Source organism: Eleutherodactylus coqui, chromosome 1 (assembly GCF_035609145.1).
Source record: "Eleutherodactylus coqui strain aEleCoq1 chromosome 1, aEleCoq1.hap1, whole genome shotgun sequence".
NCBI classification, from domain to species: domain Eukaryota; kingdom Metazoa; phylum Chordata; class Amphibia; order Anura; family Eleutherodactylidae; genus Eleutherodactylus; species Eleutherodactylus coqui.
The window spans coordinates 496,807,301-496,824,070 of NC_089837.1; the positions used below are offsets into that span (position 1 = coordinate 496,807,301).

Below are 16,770 nucleotides of genomic sequence, written 5' to 3' on the forward strand. Positions count from 1 at the left end.
TTTTTGTTTTGGGCATTAGAATCCTTGAGGAAATTATCTATTTATTTTATTTTTTTTTAGATTTATCTTTCTCTTTACCATGCACAACGACCTTTCCAGAGGCGTAACTTGAAGCTCCTGGGGCCCCAATGCAAAACCTGGACCAGGACCCCCAACTATAATGCTTTAGTTATAGTACTGAGCTCCCTATATGGAGAAGAGAGGCCTTATGGGCCCAGGTGCAGCCGCCTCCCCTGCATCCCCTATAGTTATGCCAGTGGTCATTTCCATCTTTCCTTCTGAGAGACTCTGCCTCTCTAACATACTCTTTTTATATAGTCATGTGACTTACAGGGGTTTTGTCATTTAAAAAAAAAAAAATCTATACTCTCCTATTCCTCCCCCCAGTCAGTCTCCTTACCACATGTTCTCCTGGCTGAGCTTCTGCAGTGCCCTAGGGTCACCTCATCACACTGGCTGGCTTGATATAAAGCTGACATTTCTCGCATTCTCTCCCGGCCAGGTCAGTGAAGGTCATGTCCCTGTGCTGTAGTGTTCACTGGCCAGGAAGGAATTCTGATCTATTTCAGAGGCAGCTCACATGGGCAGTCACTGAAATAAATCGGCATCCCTCTGCTGGCCTGTGAGCTGTGATGTAACGTACATTGGCTGTCAGGAAGAAGGCTGCCAGCCAATGTACGTAACCTCAGAGGAAAAGGCATCATCAGTCAGCTGGAGGTGAAGTGATACCCCACTCCCCTCACCCCCTGGGACTGAAGGAAACAGGAGAAGGTAGGTGGGGAGAAGATCTGGTAAATAGACTGACGGGGAAGGAATAGGCAAGTATAGAATTTTTCTTTTTTTAATAACAGAACCCCCTTTAATGAAAAATAATTGCAGTATCCATTTTTCTACTGATGCCACTTTCCTTTATAGCCTTTTGTTGACCCTGTCCCTATTTTTTTTATTTTTTTTTTTTAGATGTGTTGCTGCCATCCGTTTCTTAGGCCGCCTGCACATGGTTGGAAATCCCGCGGCGGGATTTCCGCCGCTCAAAGCCTGCATAGGAGTGCATTACAATACGCACTCCTATGCAGACGGCCGCGGTTTGGCCGCGCGAAATGTCGCGCGGCAAACAAACCGCGGCGTGTTCTATTTTTGTGCGGGGCTCGCAGAGCCTCGCACAGAAACGTCACTCACCCGGCCTCCGCCTCTGGTCTGCGCATGCGCCGGCAGCCGGCACATGAAAGAGTCGGGGCCGCCGGGCGCGGGTGAGTACGCGCTCGTCTCTGCAGGCGCTCGGGTCAGGTCTCGCGGCGAGAATTCTCACCGCCGGATCCGACCCGCTCGTCTGCAGGCGGCCTTAATGAATTGATTTTTGTAAATTGAAAAATGTCTCCCCTTCAACATGTTCTGTTGTGAATCCTATGCGGTTATGAGATTTCCAAATCATTGCATTCTTCTTTTATTTATTTATTTTCTTTTCTATTTATATTTTACACAGCGCCCCAACTTTTTTGGAATTGGGGTTGTAGTTTTGGGAATGTCTCCTTCCCTTCTAACCAGCACTACACTTTAATACCTACATTTGACAGTAATGTCATACAGGATAAATTGGGGATATTGGAAGATGGCTTTCTTCTTCTTTTTTTTATTTCTCCTTTCTTTTAAATTCCAGCTGCGATCTCTCGGATCTGTGTTTAGAGAAAGGTAGAATGGCAGCAAAATAGAAAATTACAGTGTGTGTGTAATGCAGCATTTACTAGAAGGGACCCGGCTGGATAAATGGCACTTACGAGTAAATTGGAGGTTTTTACTGTAACATAAAATCAGTTGTTTCACTTGATAACAAACACATTTTGTCTCGGGGCTCCGCCGCTCATTGTTGTCGTTCAGGCACTGTGTGATTGCAGCTCTACTGGTCTGAAACGTGTCTGAAGCTCTGCGTATCGAGTGTAGAGCGCTAGAGGTACAGACGGAATAGTGATGTAACGCGGCGCGGTGTGGAGGCTTTGTTTTGTGAGTCAAGGACAGACAAGATGGGAATGTGGGAACCTTCAAAACAACCGCAGCTGAAAAGAGGTTTTGTCTTAAAAGTCAAATACTATAGCTTACCCGTATCCAGACCGCGCCGCTAGCTCAAGGCCATTGTTGAAACCGCAAACTGTTAAAACTGCAGGTGTGAAGGCAAAATGAGACAAACATTGGATTCAGTCCTTGACAAAGAAAATTGTTTTTGAACTTTAGAGTCAAAAAGCTCTTGAATCTGTCAACGTAGCTAAATCAGTTCAACGTCCTGCACCAAACGATAGCTTTATAGCAGTCAGCGCTCCACATCCTCTGTGTACTCGTAGTACAATTTACAAATTCTGTCTACCTGCAGTCACCACTAGGGGGAGCTTACTGTATACTGATTGTACAGAACACTAGCCTTTATTGGGGACAGTATTTTATTGTTGAAAGGTGTTGACTCCTAAAGACAAGCCCGGACCATGTGCCCTATAAATGTATATGGATGTCATGTTCAGGACTCTTCGGAGTTAGAAAGGAGAGATGGTCTGTTAAAGCAGCTCCAATTTCGGTGGACTTGAGGGAAATACTTTGCTGATCCAGTGGTATCGCCACCTGTACTTCTGCCCAGGCTCCGACACCATGTGACTGGGTGCAGAGTCTTGCTCCGCTTCTTGTTGTCGGTGATGTTGTCTCAGAGCAGTGGCTGATTGGCTCATTTCAGTACTTAAGCCAGCCCCCTTCTTCATCACGGCCAATATAGAGGTAGAAAGGAGCTAGACCGGATCAGGTAACTAATCAACCCCCAGATAACTCCTTTTTAAAGGGGAATGCAGATGACTTGATATCTGAGTTTTCAGCCATCCACTGGTTGGGTGAAAACGAAGAGTCTGGAGACGGTCTGACAACTGGGACCTCATTCGAACACCAGAACGAGAGTGCTGAAGTTTTCCAAATTAATGGAGCGGTTGGATGACCATGTACAACACCCCTTCGTTCATTTAGACAGGGCTGCCAGAGATTCTGAACGCTTGGTGTAAAATGCATCAGTTACACTACAGAAAGATGAAAGCAATATAACTAGTTTGCAATTTTTATAGATTTGCTGCAATTTACACTACTTTTAATACAGTCTATAATAAAGCAGTTTAACCCTTCCATCAGCAAGGGTCATTGATGCGCTTGTGTCCAGGTCACATTGCACCATTTTGAGGCTCTTATTCAAATAAGGAAGACGGAACAATACCTCTGCAGCGCCACCTATTGGATGGCAGTGTTCCTTCAAATCAATGTACAATTTTTTTTAACAAGTAATGATTGGGGATGGAAAACCAAGCCAGAAAACCATACACAGTGTCTCCACACACTTTTTGGGTGCTCTCCTTAAGGAGAGACGACACCCCTCCTGACCCACATCGCAAGCCTCTCCCTAGCCAAGCCAGAAAACTACTGTACACTGATGAGGGGCAAACGCCCTGAAACAGCTGTCTGTGTATGAATTCTGGCTTGGTTTCCTTTTCCCAATCATTGTTATACAGACTTGTTAAAAAGTCGTACATTGATTTAAAGGAATGCTGCCATCCAATAGGTGGTGCTGCAGAGGTATTGTTCCATTTTCCTTATTTGCATACATTACCTAGAGGAGTGTGCATGGCTCTCTAAAGGCCCATTTAGACACAAAGACTATAGCTCAAAACTTACTCAAAAGCCATATTTTAAGCGATAATCGCTGTGTCGAAACTTACGGCTATCATGCACTATTAGTTTATTGCTGACTTCAAGCCAGCTTGAAAATCATTGTGCGTCTTATTGGATCGCACGCTGAGTTTTCCGTGGGATAGCGCTGATAGTATTCATTCAGCTGAGTAGCTACTTAGTAGTTTATGCAAAATGATCGCTAAAGTTATCTTTTGAACGAATTTTGAGCAATCGTCTTTCCGTGAAAATGGGCCTTAAGTCTCCTCACCCACCTCTCAGGTGTCTTCTCACACCCCTTCTGGGTGCTCTCCTTGGGGAGAGACTATTTTGTGGGGCGGCTCGTATTTTGTATTGGCACCATTTTTTTTTTTCTTCTCTTCTGGCGCAGTTAGTCATGTGGTATTAATAATGTGGTATGTTAATAAACTGGACCCTTTCAGATGATATTATTGCTTTATTTTATTTTTTTTTTAAATTAAACCTCACAGAGGACTTAAACTTGCGATCACCTCATTGCTTATACTGGATAATGCAATACTGTGGTGTTGCACTGTACTGTATTTTAACAGCCTGCCTACTAAAGGCACAGTCTTTAATAGGGAAACAATCATAGTTGGCCCCGGATGGCACCTCTCCACCCCCCGCACTGCAGTGCAAGAAAAAATGGCTGCCAAGCTTGTGATATGCGCAAAAGAACAGCGTACAGTAATTCTGTTTTTGTGGTCTAAGGGTGCAATTGGTGCCAATATTTATTGAAGACTTTGTGCGCAGTATGGAGAAAGTGTGTGTGTGTGTGTGTGTGTGTGTGTGTGTGTGTGTGTGTGTGTGTGTGTGTGTACGCGTGTGTGTGTGTACGCACGTGTGTGTGTGTGTGTGTGTGTGTACGCACGTGTGTGTGTGTGTGTGTGTGTGTGTACGCACGTGTGTGTGTGTGTGTGTGTGTGTGTGTGTACGCACGTGTGTGTGTGTGTGTGTGTGTGTGTGTGTGTGTGTACGCACGTGTGTGTGTGTGTGTGTGTACGCACGTGTGTGTGTGTGTGTGTGTGTGTACGCACGTGTGTGTGTGTGTGTGTGTGTGTGTGTACGCACGTGTGTGTGTGTGTGTGTGTACGCACGTGTGTGTGTGTGTGTGTGTGTACGCACGTGTGTGTGTGTGTGTGTGTGTGTGTGTGTACGCACGTGTGTGTGTGTGTGTGTGTGTGTGTGTACGCACGTGTGTGTGTGTGTGTGTGTGTGTGTACGCACGTGTGTGTGTGTGTGTGTGTGTGTGTGTGTGTGTGTGTGTGTACGCACGTGTGTGTGTGTGTGTGTGTGTGTGTGTGTGTACGCACGTGTACGTGTGTGTGTGTGTGTACGCACGTGTGTGTGTGTGTACGTGTGTACGTTCAAAGAAGGCCGCACAAGTGTCAGTCATGAAGGAGTTAGACGCCCGTCCACGACTGATGACAACATCGAGCTAGCAAGTGAACTGATACATTTTTTTTTTTTTTTTTAAATATAAGTCTTTTTTGAGGTGTTAAAGCATCCCCCCTTTAGTCCTGATCTTGCCCCAGTGGACTATCCCTGTTTGGTCCCCTGAAAGAAGCCCTAAGAGGACGAAGATTCAAGTCTGATGAAGAGGGGAAGGCAGCGGTGCATTTGTGGCTTGTTGCTCAGTCTAAAAACCTTCTTTAATGAGAGAATACAAAACTTTGTTGACAGGTGCACAAAGTGTATGAAAAGGCTGGGAGATTATGTCAGAACTAATATATTTTGTCTTTTCTGAAAGTTGATGAAAATAAATTCTACGGCCAGGGTGTGGATAATTTTTGACTCGCCCTCGTATGTTTGAGACAGTGCCAAGTAATATTCCTATCGTAAAGGTCATTAACCAGATATTTGGCGCAAAGACCCTTAAGCAATGAACATCCATGGTTTATTTCTTGGGACACGAACTCATTATAAAAGGAGTAGTGGATATCCGGCGCGGACATCTTCCCATAGATCTCAGTGATCTGTGTATTTCCACCCCTTCCCAGAGGATTGGGGTCTCTACTTGACTGCAAAGCTCCATGTTATCCATTGTATGAGTCCATCCAGCGCGTTTCATTGTTTGCCGTTCGTACTGCGCCTCCGAGAATAGACTCAGCGCTTTATCATAGATCTGCATCCACGTAAATGATTAGTTTAATCCTTCCGCGCAGAAGCCGGCCGTGTGTACATTATTTATAGCTTAGTTATGTAGGATTACAGCTCTGAATATTTAATGCTTCTCTGTGGATATCTGTTTGGATTTAGAGGAGGATTAAGGCCTAGTTTACAGGTAACTTTTATTCATTGGCATTAATGACGACTGACCCCCTCGTATGCCGATGCGGCAAGTTGAATGTTGATGAGGAGTCTGAGCTACTTCACTTCCATCACTTGTAAAAGGGAAATCTAAAGCTATTATGCAATGCGTTTAGTAACATGGCCGGTCACTGTGACTTTAAATTAAATGCAAACAATCTACACGGGTCGATGCTTTTGGTACGTAAGAGGATTTGAACCAGGGTTCGTAGATAGAATGTAAATTACATTCTAGTGTGAAAAATGTGTCATCTCATCAGCGTGGATGCTTCTGGAAAATGGAATAATCCTTTCTAGCGTATTTTCCACACAGGGTTCCTTTTGGTCAGAGCGGTAGCATTATTCTGAAAGGAAACCTTTTACTTGATCGCTCCTATTACAATTAATGTATGTAACAACGCTGAATTGGTGGTACGGATATCTCCACAAAGTGGTCACACAGCGAAGTTCAGTAACTCTCCTAACCCGCCATTTTCATAATCTGTATATGCTCACATTTGAATACTATTTTACATATTGTATATAAAATGACTACATACATACAATACATTACTTATCCTGTACTGATCCTGAGTTACATCCTGTATTACACTCCAGAGCTGCACTCACTATTCTGCTGCTGGAGTCACTGTGTACATACATTACTTATCCTGTACTGATCCTGAGTTACATCCTGTATTACACTCCAGAGCTGCACTCACTATTCTGCTGCTGGAGTCACTGTGTACATAAATTACTTATCCTGTACTGATCCTGAGTTACATCCTGTATTATACTCCAGAGCTACACTCACTATTCTGCTGGTGGAGTCACTGTGTATATACATTACTAATCCTGTACTGATCCTGAGTTACATCCTGTATAACACTCCAGAGCTGCACTCACTATTCTCCTGGTGGAGTCACTCTGTACATACATTACTTATCCTGTACTGATCCTGAGTTACATCCTGTATTACACTCCAGAGCTGCACTCACTGTGTACATACATTACTCATCCTGTACTGATCCTGAGTTACATCCTGTATTATACTCCAAAGCTGCACTCACTGTGTACATACATTACTCATCCTGTACTGATCCTGAGTTACATCCTGTATTACACTCCAGAGCTGCACTCACTATTCTGCTGGTGGAGTAACTGTGTACATACATTACTTATCCTGTGCTGATCCTGAGTTACATCCTGTATTACACTCCAGAGCTGCACTCACTGTGTACATACATTACTCATCCTGTACTGAGCCTGAGTTACATCCTGTATTACACCCCAGAGCTGCACTCCCTATTCTGCTGCTGGAGTCACTGTGTACATACATTACTTATCCTGTACTGACCCTGAGTTACATCCTGTATTACACTCCAGAGCTGCACTCACTATTCTGCTGGTGGAGTAACTGTGTACATACATTACTTATCCTGTGCTGATCCTGAGTTACATCCTGTATTACACTCCAGAGCTGCACTCACTATTCTGCTGGTGGAGTAACTGTGTACATACATTACTTATCCTGTGCTGATCCTGAGTTACATCCTGTATTACACTCCAGAGCTGCACTCACTGTGTACATACATTACTCATCCTGTACTGAGCCTGAGTTACATCCTGTATTACACTCCAGAGCTGCACTCCCTATTCTGCTGCTGGAGTCACTGTGTACATACATTACTTATCCTGTACTGATCCTGAGTTGCATCCTGTATTATACTCCAGAGCTGCCCTCACTATTCTGCTGGTGGAGTAACTGTGTACATACATTACTTATCCTGTTCTGATCCTGAGTTACATCCTGTATTACACTCCAGAGCTGCACTCACTGTGTACATACATTACTCATCCTGTACTGAGCCTGAGTTACATCCTGTATTATACTCCAGAGCTGTACTCACTGTGTACATACATTACTCATCCTGTACTGATCCTGAGTTACATCCTGTATTATCCTCCAGAGCTGCACTCACTATTCTACTGGTGGAGTCACTGTGTACATTACTCATCCTGTACTGAGCCTGAGTTACATCCTGTATTATACTCACTCCAGAGCTGCACTCACTATTCTGCTGGTGGGGTCACGGTGTACTGTCTGTTTAATATGACAATTAGAAGAATAGTGAGTGCAGCTCTGGATTATAATATGACTTTGGAGCAGTGCAGGAGAAGTAATGTACTCCAAAAGTTACCCAATTGTGTATCAACTCTAAAATGTTGTTCAGCTGTGGACATACCATTTAGGCCGGTTGCACATGAGTGTATTCAGACCATATTTATGCGATCCACGGATCAGGGTCCCAGCCCAAACGTGGATCTACTGACGGGAACTCAGAATACCATAGATCCCTATGATGATCTGAATTTGGGTCAGGAGACCCGCGGTCGGGCCTGGATCCTCCTTAACGTAGCAGAAATGGTGCTGATTTCCCGCAGCGCCTACATTAACAGGGAGCTGATGCAGATCTGCAGCCAATTTCATTCTTTCAATTGAATTCATATTGAAGGGGTGAAATCTGCAGATCTGAAACAAAATCCACAGCTAATCGGCGACATGTGAACGCACCCCTAAAGGGTTTTAGTGCATGCAATTGCATCAACTGGTTACATTTGGATGGAAGATCTTGTAGATGCATCCAATGTCTTTCTATAGGAGAGCAACATATTCCATAGAGCTCAGCAGGTATTGGCCTGGCTGTCCTGTTAATCAGATTCCTGGGCCCTCACTACGCCGGCTAAAGTAAAGTCAGCACTGTGTGAAGTGCGCCAGGACTATACGGTTGCTGACCTATTCTACGGTGGAGTGCTGGAAATCCCTTCTAGGTGACTGCGCACATGGGATGGAATGTTTTGCAGCAGCGTTTCAAAAACCCCTCCCATCACTTTAGGGAAGTAGCAATCCTCCGGCGCGGCTGACAGGAGGATCGGCAAGGGTTTCCAAAAAGAATGGGGTTCATATTCATGTGTCTGGCACTGCACAGATCTCATGCGCTCTAATTCTGGTGTAATTGAAGTAAAAGTGATGCAACACTTCCTAATTCTTAGCCCTGTTTTCATTATCATTTTTTTTTTTGCTTTCTTATTAAAGGCTGTGTAAAATGGCAAAAATTCACATATTTTGGCACAAAAGTGCAATTTTTATACACCAGGATCCTGGCATAAAGTGTTTGATTGATGTGCTCCTTTCTCTTTGGGCTGGACTCTTAAACCACTCTTGATGTTTTATCTGTTTTCTGCCTACACTGAAAATGAATGAAAGCCAATGTTTTTGGTTCTCAGAATGCAAGTGGACTGACATGAAGGCTTTTCTGCCTTTCTTTGATTACTAATCCAATCTGAGAAAGATGTGATTTTTATAGGAGTAATGTACTCAAGACAAAGGGAGGAGAGCACAGAAAATGTCTTATATTCTTCTTTATGCTCAGTGACCTGGTCACCAAATACAGATGTCCATTGCTTTCAAAAATGGCTGACTACGATAGCTTCCTCTTGTCTCACTTTACACTAAAGCCTTTCTGGAGCAACAGACCTGTGCTTCCCCACCGGGCGCATGCACTGTCATCGGGTAGTGACATAGTGCATCGGGTGTACAGTACTATGAGACCCTGACAGTGCATAGAGTCAGGTGAGGAACAGGCACGCTGTGAAGGAGAGAAGCCATTGTCCGTACAGAACAGCTTCTCCTTACACAGCGCTGGGGAACGGAGGCAGGAGCCTGATAAAAACAGAGCTGTGAAAAAGATCATAGGGCTCCACAATCGATCAAGTATTTTGTAAAAATCAATACACTATAAAGCAGGCTTTATTAATAAACTTGTATGGAACAGTGCAGGCGCAGCTGGAGCTCTGTTATCTATGCAGTTAGGTAGCCAAATGAGGGATTTCTATGAAAAATGTACGGAATAGACATTTAGGAAAAAATTAAACTTAAAGGGGTTGTCTCGCGAAAGCAAGTGGGGTTAAGCACTTCTGTATGGCCATATTAATGCACTTTGTAATATACATCGTGCATTAAATATGAGCCATACAGACGTTATTCACTTACCTTCCCTGCGCTAGCGTCCCCTTCTCCATGGCTCCGTCTAACTTCAGCGTCTAATCGCCCGATTAGACGCGCTTGCGCAGAAGGGTCTTCTGCCTTCGGCTCGGTCCGGGCACGAGCGGCGTTCTGGCTCCGCCCCCTTCTACGCATCATGGCGTTCTGGCTCCGCCCCGTCATGTGTGCCGATTCCAGCCAATCAGGACGCTGGAATCGGCACACGGGGCGGAGCTATGTGATGATGCGTAGAAGGGGGCAGAGCCAGAACGCTGCTGCTGCCGGACAGACCCGAAGGCAGAAGACCCTTCTGCGCAAGCGCGTCTAATCGGGCGATTAGACGCTGAAGTTAGACGGAGCCATGGAGACAGGGACACCAGCGCAGGGAAGGTAAGTGTATAACTTCTGTATGGCCAATATTTAATGCACGATGTATATTACAAAGTGCATTAATATGGCCATACAGAAGTGCTTAACCCCACTTGCTTTCACGAGACAACCCCTTTAAGTTACTCTTTAACTTTTCATTGTGTCTTGTTTTGAGACATTAGGTTGGGTACCCAGTAGCACTCACACTTTCAGCAGGCCTCCTTTATGGGGGAAAAAAAAATGTTACAAAGTAAACCTTGTATGACGGATGTTCCTGTTACAAACCCCTCAGGCTCCGGATGCCTTCAGTATCCGTGTTTACCTTTTAATTTTGTTTGAGCTCATTACATTTGCCAATCTTGCAAAAGGCCCGGCTGGAGCAGCCGTCTGACAGTCAGAAGTGACTACTGTTCATGTTAATGTAACATAATACACTACATTTTCTCATGAAGTTACCATGTATGAGATGTGGGTGGCACGTGCCATGTGGGAGAAACTGCATCCACCTCCATCTATAAACCACCCCAATAGCCTTTGCACACAGAGCTCCTAAATGGGCACCAAGAGGACACATTATGCCACAGTACCTATATCTGTAGCCAAAAAGATGAGTTTACTCCTACAGCTGTAGAGGGAACCAGCTGTCTTCATGCGCAAGGCAGGTGTTTTATGTGTCCCACCTCACTTGGGATTTGATTGGTGGGGTTCCAGGTCCTGAGACCTCCACCCATCACTAAAACGAGTCTGGTGCCCAATCTGTTCTTTTTAGCTTTATTCATAGTGACACTTGTAAGTCAGAGTTTATGAGAGAGTCCGAATCGATACACCACTTGCTAATCGCAGGCGACGAGCTCTGTTCGTTTAAGCGATCGATGGGGGTCTGAGGACCTAATCCCTCAATTAATGAAAACTCCTGACATCTCACTGTCATGTCAAGTTATTTGAAGGTTTAGTTATGCCTTATTATAATTTCCCCTTGCCAACTCTACTCTCTTCCCATCAACACCTGGGCTTCAAATTTATAAGGCTAGAGCCACACTGCTATAATGCGAGTTGTGCCTGACAAACCCAGGCACAACTCTTATCAGACTGCACACGGGACATCTTCCATGTATTGGCTGATATTCACAGACACTTCAACTTCATTGACATTGCATGTCCTATTCTCGGCCATGCAGACCATCGACCCAATTCAAAAATGTTGCATGTGACTAGCTTCATAGGCTATAATGAGACTGTGCTGTCCTTGCCTCCCTATTTCTCTCAGCCCCACTCCAAAGTGGTCCTAAAGCCAGGCCAATACGCCACCATACCATGCACATGCCACCCAGATTTCTAAAAGTTTAGGATGGCCAATCTGATTTGTTACACAGCGATGTAAACTTACATTATGAAGGTTTCATTCAGGACTGTAAATGACCTACATGTTCTCCCATGAGGGAGCTCTAGTAGCGTCACCCAGCTTCTGTTGTAACTGTAAAGAGAAGGACAACTCCATGGCTTCTACTTGCTGGTAATTTTTACTATATGGATACTCTGTGATTACTAAATATATGTATAGCTACCAATGCTGTCCCTCCACAATCCAGGAGCAAAAACCAAAGTGTTGAAATGAGGTTGCCCAACCTCAACTCTATTGCCTTATGGATGGGGTGGATCCCCAGGAATGGGGAACATAGCTATTTTCTGCAGTGTTTCCCTGTATATGTATGATCGGGCAAAGCTGGGGTGTGATTTGTAGGTGTATGTAGGAAAACCCCACCGATACGATAGATGGGCAGTTTGGTGTTTGATACCATTTAATGTTCAGTGGTTAAGCACATCCTTTGTTCCCATTCCATTATCGAGGAGGCATTTCTACACTCATCGGATGGATCATACATGACTTGTTGAATACTCCCATCCATTATTAACGCTGTGCTTCTTCTCATTTTCCAGATCATCTGTTGAATATTACAACTGATAAACTTGTAGTTCCACCACCTTATTGGCGTGCCATCCTTGAAGACACCACCAACATGAGACAACTGAAAGGAAAACCCAAGAAGGAGTCTAACCGGGATAAGAAGGAGAGGAAACAAGCCATGATGGAAGCTCGTCAGCAGATCACCACCGTAGTGCTTCCCACAATCGCCGTCCTGGTGGTAATAATTGTAGTACTTGTCTACGTGGCGACGCGTCCACACACAATCGAGTAATATGTATTCCCTTCTGTATGGGTACAAAGTGCTTCGTGCCAATAGAACCAAATACAACTTTTTTTTTTTCTATATTGACAGTTTATAAAGAGGATCCGCCAGTCGTCCACAGTGGTTTTATCTGATTTCACCTCAGTCCTTTTTATTGAATGTAAAAGCAAAAAAAAAAAAGTTGGGTAGAAACAGAAAATGTGCCATAATTTTTATGTAAAACAAAAAAAAAAAACCTTGTGCCTTTTTACAAATTATTTTTAAATATATCGGCTAAAAAAATTGGACTACTCAATGAATTGGGGGGTGGGGGAAGTGGGAGGGGGTCCACCATTGCTTTATTCAGATGTACAACACTATTGCTATATTCTGTCACGGATGCCAAAGGACTGTACTTTGTGATGACGTCGGTGTAATATATTGTACCCTACATCCCTGATATTTATTTTTGGAATAAAGAATGGAACATCTGTTACCTCAGTTCTTGTTGTGTGGCTTTATTATGTAAAATTGTGCATTTTGCCCTTTTTTACTCTGCATTCCATGTGCTTCCATGTGCCAAAATGGCACAAGATGTATTCTAGATCTTGGCAACAGATACAGTGGATATAAAAAGTCTACACACATAATGTCATGTTAAAAAAAAAAATCCAACAAAGATGAATCATTTCAGATTTATTTCCACCCTTTGTGTGCCTCGTTATCTGTACAACTCCATTGGAAAACTAATTGAAATCTCATAGGGTCAAAAAATAACAATAACAAAGCTAAAATCATGCGGTTGCATAGGTGCTCACACCCTCTTATATTTGGGGATGTGGTTGTGTTGGCCAATCACATTTAAACACATGATAAACAGTCAGAACTTCACTGCCGTTATTTACAGGGATCTTTTTATTTCCCCATATCATGTCCGGCTCTTCTAGGAGGTTTTACTTGAAGTTTTCTTGGTCCACAAAGATCTTAAACATCAAAGGGATCTGATTGTTGGAAGGTATCAGTCAGGAGAAGGGGACCAAAACCTCTCCAAGGCGTTGCATCTACCAAGAAGTGGATTACATTTGGCACAACAGCGACGTTACCAAGAGCTGGGCGGCCCTCAAAAATTGCTAAAAGACCAGAAGAACATTGTTCCGCGAGGCCGCCACGAGGCCTACAGCAATATTAAAGGAGCTGCAGGAGTTCCTGGCAAGTACTGGTTGTGTAGTGCATGTGACAACCATCTTGCGGATTCTTCATATGTCTGGGCTGTGGGGAGGGGGAGGAGACTTTTCTAACAAAGACTAACATCCAAGCCCAGCTAGGTTTTGCCAAAACCTACACCCGGTCTGCCAGAAGTCTCTAGGGGCCCACAGAGTTAAGCAATGTTTAAAAAGAGCAATAAAGTTTCTGGTTTTATTATTTGGATACACTGCTTTCTCTGCCATTGCTTAACTCTGTGGGACTTTGGAAGGAGTTGGAAGTCCATGACTCCTGATATTTGGCTTTGCAACTTATATTTTCTCCATATATGAGAATGTGCAAGTGAGTGCTGCTGGATTTCTACCTCTTTTCTCAGAAGTCTGTAGGGGAATGTGTTTGGGTCTGATGAGACCAAGGTTGGACTACTTGGCCATAATTACAAAAGGAATGTTTGGTACAAAGCCAACACTCTCCATCACCAGAAGACCACCAGACCCACAGCGAAGATAGTGGGGGCAATGTTATGTGTGGGGCTGTTCTTCTGTTGCTGGAACTGGGGCTTTAGTCAAGGCGGATTGAGTCATGAAGAGTTCCAGATATCAGTCCATTTTGGCACAAAACCTTCAGGCCTCGGCTAGAAAGCAGACCACCAAATCACCAAGAGAATGGCTTCACCAGAAGATCAAAGTTTTGAAATGGCCCAACCAGAGCCCGAACCTGAATCCCATTGAAGGTTTGGGATTGACCTAATACTGGGCGCTACACACCAGATGTTCTCACAATCTGACCGGTTTGGAGCATTTTGCAAGGAAGTACGGGTAATGCCAAGTCAAGATGTGCCATGCTGATGTCATGCAATCTTTTTGTGTAGGTGTCTATCATAAGGTCAAAGGGTACATCAACAAAGTATTCACTTTTAGATTGTACATATTTATGGGGTTTATTTTAGGGTTTTGTTTTTTTTTTTTCCCCCCACCCTAGAAGATTTCAGTTTCTTTCGACGTACAAATATTGGGTCACAATAAAGGTGGAAATAGATCTGAAATGATTTGTCTTTGTTGGAGTTTTTAACAAGACAAAAGCCTGGCATTTTAGTAGGGATGTTCACTGTATATAACTACACTGCTCTACTTTTATGTTTCAAAGGCATTTAATAAAATGTTAATGGGAACAAGAGGGCAGCATCTTACCAAAATGACCCCATGCAAGGCCTGCAAATAGTTATAGAAACCAAAATACAAATATGTTTTTCAATTTTGTACATTCCTATTAGAGATGAGCGAACGTACTCGTCCGAGCTTGATACTCGTTCGAGTATTAGCGTGTTCGAGATGCTCGTTACTCGTAACGAGTACGACGCGATGTTCGAGTTACTTTCACTTTCCTCTCTGAGACGTTAGCGCGCTTTTCTGGCCAATTGAAAGACAGGGAAGGCATTACAACTTCCCCCTGCGACGTTCAAGCCCTATACCACCACCCTGCAGTGAGTGGCTGGGGAGATCAGGTGTCACCCGAGTATAAAAATCGGCCCCTCCCACGGCTCGCCTCAGATGCGATGTGAGATAGCTGAGGGACAGTGCTATTGGTGCCGGAGCTGCTATAGGGAGAGTGTTAGGAGTTAGTGTAGGCTTCAAGAACCCCAACGGTCCTTCTTAGGGCCACATCTAACTGTGTGCAGTACTGTGGAGGCTGCTGTTAGCAGGGTTGCACATTTTTTTTTTTTGGTATATCGGCCGTGCAGAGCATTGCGCCCTGCAGTAATACTACAGGGACAGAATTGTGTAGGCAGGGCCAGAAGACATCTTATAGATTGAATATACGCAGTGGTCCTTTTGCAAAAAAAGATTTGAAAAAAATCTATTTGGCCTGCCTGTCACTCTGCTCAGTGTTGTGGGTCCGTGTGTGCTGGGGGTAAAATTTCTCCAAATAAATACGCAGCCAGCTAAGTGTTACAGCAGGCTTGCGCCAAATTATTTCCTGGCTCTGAAATCACCGCTCTGTTGCACTTAATAACAGTGCAACACTGCAGTTCCGTCACACACATCAGGGACAGAATTGTGTAGGCAGGGCCAGAAGACAACTTATAGATTGAATATACGCAGTGGTCCTTTTGCAAAAAAAGATTTGAAAAAAATCTATTTGGCCTGCCTGTCACTCTGCTCAGTGTTCTGGGTCCGTGTGTGCTGGGGGTAAAATTTCTCCAAATAAATACGCAGCCAGCTAAGTGTTACAGCAGGCTTGCGCCAAATTATTTCCTGGCGTTCCGTAAGCAAACTCAGCCTCAAACCACAGGCCAATAAGCGGCACATTTAATTACAGTGTTGTGTTTCTGCATTCCTGGTAATACAGCATGCTGAGGGGTAGGGGTAGGCCTAGAGGACGTGGGCGCGGCCGAGGACGCGGAGGCCCTAGTCCGGGTGTGGGCACAGGCCGAGCTTCTGATGCAGGTGTATCGCAGCCGACTGCTGCGGGATTAGGAGAGAGGCACGTTTCTGGCGTCCCCACATTCATAGCACATTTAATGGGTCCACGCGGTAGACCTTTATTAGAATATGAGCAGTGTGAGCAGGTCCTGTCGTGGATGGCAGAAAGTGCTTCCAGCAACCTATCGTCCACCCAGAGTTCTGCGCTGTCCACTGCTGCAACTCAGAATCCTCTGGCTGCTGCTCCTCCTTCCTCCCAGCCTCCTCACTCCATGAAAATGAGACATTCTGAGGAGCGGACAGACTCCCAGGAACTGTTCTCGGGCCCCTGCTCAGATTGGGCAGCAGTGGTTCCTCTACCACCAGAGGAGTTTATCGTCACTGATGCCCAACCATTGGAAAGTTCCCGGGGTTCGGGGGATGAGGATGGGGACTTCCGGCAACTGTCTCAAGACCTTACAGTGGGTGAGGAGGCCGATGGCGATGAGACACAGTTGTCTATCAGTGAGGTAGTAGTAAGGGCATTAAGTCTGAGGGAGGAGCGCACCGAGGATTCTGAGGAAGAGCA

The 16,770-nt window shown here is 44.6% G+C and overlaps 1 long non-coding RNA gene across 1 annotated transcript in view; it reads left to right on the forward strand.

The window, feature by feature from the left end:
- Positions 1-12,430, forward strand: part of LOC136588037 (uncharacterized) — a 43,434-nt gene extending 31,004 nt beyond the window's left edge. Inside the window, exon 3 of the long non-coding RNA XR_010787532.1 lies at positions 12,347-12,430. This is a non-coding gene — a long non-coding RNA (uncharacterized lncRNA). The remainder of the gene's footprint in view (positions 1-12,346) is intronic.
- The last annotated feature ends 4,340 nt before the right edge of the window (positions 12,431-16,770 follow it).